The sequence below is a fragment of the Hylaeus anthracinus genome, unplaced genomic scaffold (assembly GCF_026225885.1).
Source record: "Hylaeus anthracinus isolate JK02 unplaced genomic scaffold, UHH_iyHylAnth1.0_haploid 12009, whole genome shotgun sequence".
In the NCBI taxonomy this organism is placed as follows: domain Eukaryota; kingdom Metazoa; phylum Arthropoda; class Insecta; order Hymenoptera; family Colletidae; genus Hylaeus; species Hylaeus anthracinus.
The window spans coordinates 14964-23169 of NW_026534353.1; positions in this window are offsets into that span (position 1 = coordinate 14964).

The following is an 8206-nucleotide window of genomic DNA, read 5'->3' on the forward strand; positions in this document are numbered from 1 at the left end:
TGTTTTCCTTTAATATCTGCTTAACGAAGCCTCGGACAACATTTTCGCTAAGAAAAAAGTTGCTTCAAATCACCTCCCGAACCACCCCTTTCAAGGTGTTACAACATTTTTGGGACCCCCTGTATGTACATGTCGAATTGAGTAACCTTCTTTTCGAAGTCGGTTAATAAATGACCACGTACGATAGGGCGATGAATTTGTCTAAATTAGTTCATTAGTTTCTTCTTAAATTTTCTCGAAGCTTTACTTAGAACTATATTATTTATACTATGTAATTTGCTCCTACTAGGAGACGTGGGAGCATGTGGGGAGGAAGAAGGGAGAGGGATAGGGGAAAGGATTAAGGAAATTTTGTGCAAGTCGGGGAAGAGAGAATGGTGGATGAAAGATTTAGAGAAGATACGAATGGATGTGGGGAGTGGATGAGAGAAGGATCGGGGAGGGTGGGATAGGTTACGTAAGATTAAGGATACAAATGTAAAAAAAATAATGTAAGGATAGTGTAAGAATAGCGGTAAGAGTAGGTTAAGTAACACGTAAGGGATTGTAAGGGGAAGGGAAGCCGATGTGAAACCTCGTGGGGATCATTGAATAAAATACTACTACTACTAATTTGCTCCTACTAGATAACTTTTATGCAAGCAGCTTTTTCATAGCTTCATGTCCTCGTGAGATATGCCAATTTAGAACCAAGTTATTTACACTACATCACCTGCCCCTTTGTATCGCAAAACTTTTGTGGAAACATTTTCTTGATAGCTTCATGTCATCATTTCAGTTTAGAACTGAATTATTTACACTATATAATTTGCTCCTCTGTATCAGACAACTTTTAAAGAAACATTTTATTAATACCTTCATGTCCTCGTGAGATATTCCAATTTAGAACTAAATTATTTACACCATATAACTTGCTCCTTTGTACTAGACAACTTTTAAGGAAACATTTTTTGGATAGCTTCTTCTCCTTCCAATTTAAATCGAGAAAAACATTGCATTTTAAGGAAGTAACGTCTACCAATTACACAGATTCTAAAAAAATGTACTTTGTGATATAGGACCCTTGTGATAAAAAAGATTTTATCCAAAAGAATAGAGAGGTAGTAATTGTACCAGATGGTTATAAATATTTCAGAAGCCTAAGAAAAGTAATTTATCGATATTTCATTATAATTTCATCATTCTCGGACAAAATACTCTTCAAATCAGCCGGTTAGTGGCGTGGAGAAGGCGGACGTATCACCTCAATGAAATTATATTCTGCGGAATGGTTCGTCTTATCAACGTTCGGCGATCGCGTGGCGAAAGGTTTCCATCGAAGCGACCAGGTCGAGGACACGTTATTGTCTCGTCCACATTAGTCAAACCGATGCCCGGTGTCTTCGGAATCGACCGATGCTCTAGGAAATCGCGGGGAGTTCTCACCGCGGCGCGCTTTTGTCCCGAGCGGGAGAAAGTGCGTTTCGTGGTATCCACCCGTCGTTCGCTCGGTAGCGTGCGTCCATTCGACTCTCGAGTCCTTTCTACCTTCTAGAAGAAAACGCCAGTAACTTAAAATCGAGACTTTCCATCCTTAATATCCTCGAGGCGTTTCCATTTATTTGAGAAAGGCGTTCCCGTTTTAATTTTTACTGGACAAAGCCTGCCACATCCGAAACTGCCTGCTAGTCCCTCCTAACGAGCTCAAAGTCAGGAATTCAAACGGCGATATTGCGCAATCGATGAATTAGTCTCGCGATGCAGGCAAGCTCGTTAATCGCTCGGTGCAGAACAAGGTGTGACCGCGAGTTACGTGCATAGTTGGCCCGAATGAACGTTGATCGTGACGGATCGATAAATTTACATCGATATCGTGACAAGGTGGCTCGCACCGTGAGCCGGTAATCCTGGCTGGAATTCGAATCGCGCCCTTCCCTCGCTTCCACAACGGAAAGTCTTTCTCTCCATCGGCTCGGTTCGTTGGTTACGGGTATATACTGCGTCGGATTCCTCGCGACAGCGAAACGATGATCGAAGAGGTTCGTCGACGATGCGAGTAAGAGGCAATCGACTCCGCTCCCGAGGCAACAACCTAACTGCAGGAAAGAGAAAGAGTGTTTTTCAAGTGCGAATCCACTTTCTCCGGTAATCGAGGCGGCGGCCAACGCTCTCGTTGCCAATGAAGACAACCGTGGCGTTGTTAATTCAAGGATAAAAAGAAATAAGAGGTACACATCTACCCACTTGATGTTGGGCTGCGACTCTGCATCACTGATTCGGAGCTGTATTACTTCTCACCAACGAAACGTTTCCTCGTTGTAAACGAAACGTACACTGTGTATAAGCACCTGGTCATGCAAGGGTTACTCGTACTTGTTTTCTGAGGTATTTAAAAGGAGCGTGGCTCTCACGAAGGTCAAGTTCATATACTTTATAAAGAATGCTTAGTCTATAAGCTTGACTGTTGCACATGTCTGTGCAATGCATATTTGACCCGTTCGCTGCGTAAATCATAAATCGATTACTCCACTTTTTGAAAAATCCTAAAATTAAGTGTCAAAGCACTTTAGTATTAACTTTTCATATTACATCGTATTTCTCAACTGTTTGTTTTATGTAGTTAATCGATTTGTGCAATGAACGGGACATTTATGAATCTACCTTTAAATTTTAACTGAAAATTTAACCAAATGCCACGACAGGAATTGGATGAACCGCGGGAGCGTCTGCCATCGGTAGATCTCTGCACTGCAGAGTCTGCAGGCTGCTTATAAATAATAGTATTTTCTGCAACAATAAGACAGCTTGGTACACGAAAATTGTCGATATACGAAAAGGGCCGTATATTCAAGGGATTTAATCGGCATGGCACACATTTTCGTTCCAGTCCCATATCTTATTACGCCGGTTTGTCGTTTCGATGTCGCGTCCTTACAAAATTACACCTAATGATTCCCAACACCTTTGAGTTACGTGAACCCCGCGAAAATGCAAATAATTCCCCTATAAATTTCTGTTCTCTTGCTCGTTTTGAACCGTTCAACGTTGGTTGGCGATCGTTGGAGAGAACTGGGACAGAGAGAAACGAGTTCTCGGCCGTCGCCGGTCGTCCAAGTCACTCAACACGCGCAGCGTCGATAAGCGAGGAGCAACATTCGAACGATAAACGGTCAACCGTGGAAAAGGGTAAAATTTCGACGAGCAGTCGTCGAGCGATTCATTTCGTCGAAATTAAAGCGGTTATAAAGACCTCGTACGATCCTCCAGTTGAAACGAGGCAATCAGCACCGCGTCGGTAAACGCGAATTGTTTGCTGGTAATTTTCATAAAGAACCCTCTCGAAGCTGTCGGCCATTCGCGTGAACACGGGCTATCCTTTATCGATCGTCAATCTCGAGACGAAAGGAGCAACCGCTAGCGTAAAAAGGTAAGATTACGACGGCAAGCCCACGTCCTTATCGCGCAACGGTGGCAATCGACGAATCAAAAAAATTCCTTTCTAGACTAATTACGAATCCCTGAGGTCCTTTCATCGTTGCAATCTTAACAACCGACGCGAAACGCTCGCTTATCGCTTCAATGCCCGCATTGCGAGCGTAATTATTTATGGGAATTACGACGTAAATGGAGCGCATTAAAAGCGGTAATTTACTCGAACGAGAATTAGAAAGTGACATTGACATCGAGACAGCGAAACATCGATTATTAATTGCATAGTTATCGAGTAAACGGGTTATCCTTCTGACCGCAGGTGCATCGCAGGATCTCGTTTATCGATTGTCAATCACGAACGAAGGTGGACCCCCTTCGACGACTATAAAATAATAACCCGAGCCTATAAACGCCTACGCATAGAGTTCTTAATAACGCGCGGTTCGGCCTGTTTTTTTGGCTACGCCCACCATGTATCGTCCTCGGCGTCTTCGTCGCCGTGATCGTCATGGTTTCAGATGAACGGAGACCGAAGGGCCGGCGTCGTGCTCGCGCGACGTGTAATTAAAACCGCCTCCGAGAGTTGCGTCTGTGATCGAAGGGAAAGAACATCAGCGAAAAATTACCCACGGGAGATCTCATGACGATTATCCAGCCCCGAGATAATCGGTGATCGAGTTCCCGAGATCCTCTAACGCTATTCGCTGAACCTAGAGAAGCTATCTCCGGTGATTCTCTGCGCTAGAGGTTCCCAAGCTTCCTCAGGCTGCAGTTGAAGGGTCATTCCTGTGTGGCGAACGAAAAATTGTTCATACTTTAGGAATTCGTTTCATAGCCTTCACTTTTATTTCTCCTCTGTTTGACCTGCATACTTTGTAGTAGTATTTTTTTAATATCCATGTTTTTCACTCAAATTAAACAAATTTTTGTGTTGTAAACGTACAAAAGTGAACAAATGTATACAGTCAGTCCCATAAATATTCGTACCTACTATGTCTATTATAGAAATCTATCTCAATTAAATGATAGGTGAGATAAATGATAGATGAAATATTTATTTGAAAATATCAAACGTATCATTTAATTTAGACGGATTTCTTGAATGGACATAGAAGATTGAATATTTATGGGACTGACTGTATATATTAAGTCATCCCATGAGTTCGTGTTAAAGATTGTGTCAATATTTAATAGAACAAGTACAGAAATATTATAGTGGCGGTATAATGACTATGTCAGAAAAGTGGGAAAATATTGTAAAATCAGAGAGATTACCTTTTTTTTTTATAACACTTAAGAGTACGTTTCGCGTGTTAATTTGAGTAGCAGAAGTATAAGTGGCATTAACTTTTAGGACGACCTAATATTTTATATGTGTATACATGATATAAAAAACATAATACGCGTTATAACATATAGAAGATAAGACACACTGTAATTTAAGCTTCTGTTGTTCATCTGTGTATACAAAAAAAAAAATGGATTTGCCTAAACAAACCAGTGCGCGATAGTATTAATGAAATAGTGTATCATCACCACCACAAGATTTTAAGCACCGTTTGGGAACCTCTGGCTTGTGCACTACAACCTAGCCGACGAACACAGGTAGCCATTTTTGTTTGGCGATTATCGGAAAATAAGGTAGATCCCGCGGGATAGATGGATGCGGCAGTAGGCGTATATTCCTCTTCCATTTTAAATTGATTTACGATAGTCTAGCCGCGGTGTCTCATGAATATGAATAATTCATAATTAATCCACGATTGGATTTTCGAGAATAACTCTTGGATAAATGAATGGGTCACGGAGCGCTTCGTTACGCCAAGGCGCATAATGTGATGCATAAATGCATGGGCGAGCGCGTGTAACGTGTGTGCGTTTTAACATAGATGCGTATCTGACAATAAGAAACGCATCGACACGCCGACGCAACGTGACGCCGACGATGACGTGACGATGCAACGCACGCATCGGTTGCTCAGCTATCGTGTGTCACTTTTTTCAATTTAATCCAGCGGGGGCCTGTCGTTGTCCGCCGACGAGCACACACGGAATCGCTTACAGATAATATTTTCCAAAACTTCTGGACTCTAGAGTCCTTTAGATAACTCCATTAGATGCAACTTAAAGAAAACTTAACGCGTCTGGCCACACTGAGCGCTCGCAGTTTAATGAACACATGAAAAATTTTTTGAGATAACAAAAAAAAAATGGCAACGGTTCGAACATTTTTGTGAAGGCCTTCGGCACGAAACGCGCGTGGGCTGTATCATCATTATATTCTTTAGGTTGCATCTGAAAAAGAAAAAAAAAATATTAGTTTGTTTCTGGAGTTTGTCGCTAGAGAATAACAATGGATTTTTGCGATTACTTGATTAATTTTTTTTTGAAATTTCGGTGAAGAATAACAAAAAATTTCTTCGGCTCACCATAATTTCTTTAATGGTGAAAAAAAATCCAATTGCTATTCTCTTGCGACAAACTTCAGAAACAAAATAATATTTTTTTTCTTTTTCAGATGCAACCTAAAGAATATAATGGTGGTACAACCCACGCACGTTTCGTGCCGAAGGCCTTCATAAGAATTTTCGAACCGTCGCCATTTTTTTTGTCATCTCAAAAAATGTTTCATGTGTTCATTAAACTGTTTTTTAGTATGCGTCAAAACATAAAAATATTTTTTTCTATACTTTCGCATTTACGATTTTGTTAAGAATAGTACCCATCTAGCGAGCGCTTACGGTGGCCAGACGCCTTAAAACTTTCTTTTACTAGTTTCGTTACAGTTTTCGTGATTTTTCATGTGGCTCAAGTAGGATTGAAATTTGGTATATTTATTAACAGATGAATTATAATCTAAATTGTTTTAAATATAACTTGGTAGGGATATTACATAAACCAGAAAAAAGAACACACCTTAAATTGAGTGAGCAAATTTGTTTCAGAATGAATATTTCGAAACTTAAAATTGCGCCGTGTCTCTCGACGCTATATTCGACCGTGCGTTTCAATCGTTCGAGCACTGTGGTAAACATTTTTTTTTTTTTTGTACCGTACGGACCATTCAGTACTCGTCTCCTTGAAGCCAGTCAGTCGATTAGTGTTCACCATCGAAATACGTTCAAATTGTTGTGTATTTCGTCGCTTTTCGCGAAAACCAGTGCTGATATCCAATTCCTTGACTCCCCATCCTTCATATAAGGATGCACCAGACCTTCAAAAAAATTAAATATTTTATAGAGTACTGCTGTACCCTCCCTACCACAATTCCACATCTGTTGGGAAAACTTCAAAACCTGTCGATTACTTCTTCGGAACTATTGTTTCTCTCGAGAAAATTTATTCTCACTCCTACATTGACCCTTCCGACAAGGTGAAATAATTCCTAACTCCTTAATGGTTCCATTCAAGGCATCTTATCGCGCACTTGATGAATCAACATCCCAAGCTTTCAGGCCAGCTCCTTAGAATTCATACGGGAGAAGGTTGACGACCTGCCCCCGAACTAGGTTCGGATCCGGGCTCTTTCTCATTCATTTTCTCTTGAGCACGTGCCGCGATCCATCTTTTCGTTTCCTAAAATCCGTAATGGACGTCGAGGAAGTCGCCGTCGCTCGCACGAGGCAATTAAAGCGCAACAAATTGATCCACGCAAGGAAGCTGCGCACGGAGGCAACGTGTTTTATTGTGATTATACAGCGGCTGCGATAGATATGTGTACGCGGCTCGGAGCCAATCAACCGTGGATCGTCGGTGATCGTTCGGCGCACCGTGACACAGAGAGTTACTCAAGGACGGCTACGAACGTCCACTGTGGATTTTTACACGCACGAAGAAAATGCAAATTCGCGTCTCGCGATAATCATCGGACTCGACTCTTATTTACGCAACTTTCTCTCCATTTTATGGCCGCTTGGATGTTTAACATTAACGCGCGACGTTCGCGCTGTTGTTTGCTTGCCTCTTGACGCGTGTATCGCGTAATTGCTACCGATTTGCTCGTCGATACGAACGCACATTTGACGAGTAGGTTCCTTTGCGACAATGTCATAGGTCGGAGCTGGCTTTCTCAAGCTTCAGATTGCCACAGGTACGTTTGATGTAGGAAAATGATTGGTGCACGACGTAGAGTAAGACTGAGATATGAGCTGTTCATTGCACGAATCGATTAACTCCATAAAATAAAAAGTTAAATAAATTCAAATAAATACTGTAGAATGCATTAGGACGCATGTAGCTTTCATCTAACGGTGTATAAAATTAATAAGAAAGAATAGCCAAAACATAATGTTCAGTAATTTTTATGTGACTGGCGGAGTTAATCGATTTGTGCAGTGAACGGCTCATTATTGTCTTATTCGTATTGGACATTTTCTTTGGTGTCATGAACGTATAGATTGCTCATAATTTAACCCTTTGACCGAGTAAAAGTATCTTTCGCGCACGTTAGATCAATTATTCATTTGGAACTAATTCGTTATCTATTATTCCAATGAGATTTTGTCCAAGGGCGACGCCTTGACGCTCGCTGATAGAAAGAGCATTAAGGATTGCCGAGCTTATTCGCGCCTGATACGCTGCCCTCGATAATATTCTGATTGAAGACAATGCTGCGTCATGATTCAACAGACAGCTCGAGGACGCAATTTAACGTCCTCAGGGGCTGTAGCATGCGTGTACGCAGCTTGAGAGATACGAAATACTGCAAAGAGTATTAAAATAACATAGGAGTCTTTAACACTTTAATAAAAAAAAAACAGAACGCAATTTAACATCGAACCATTGGGATTAAATC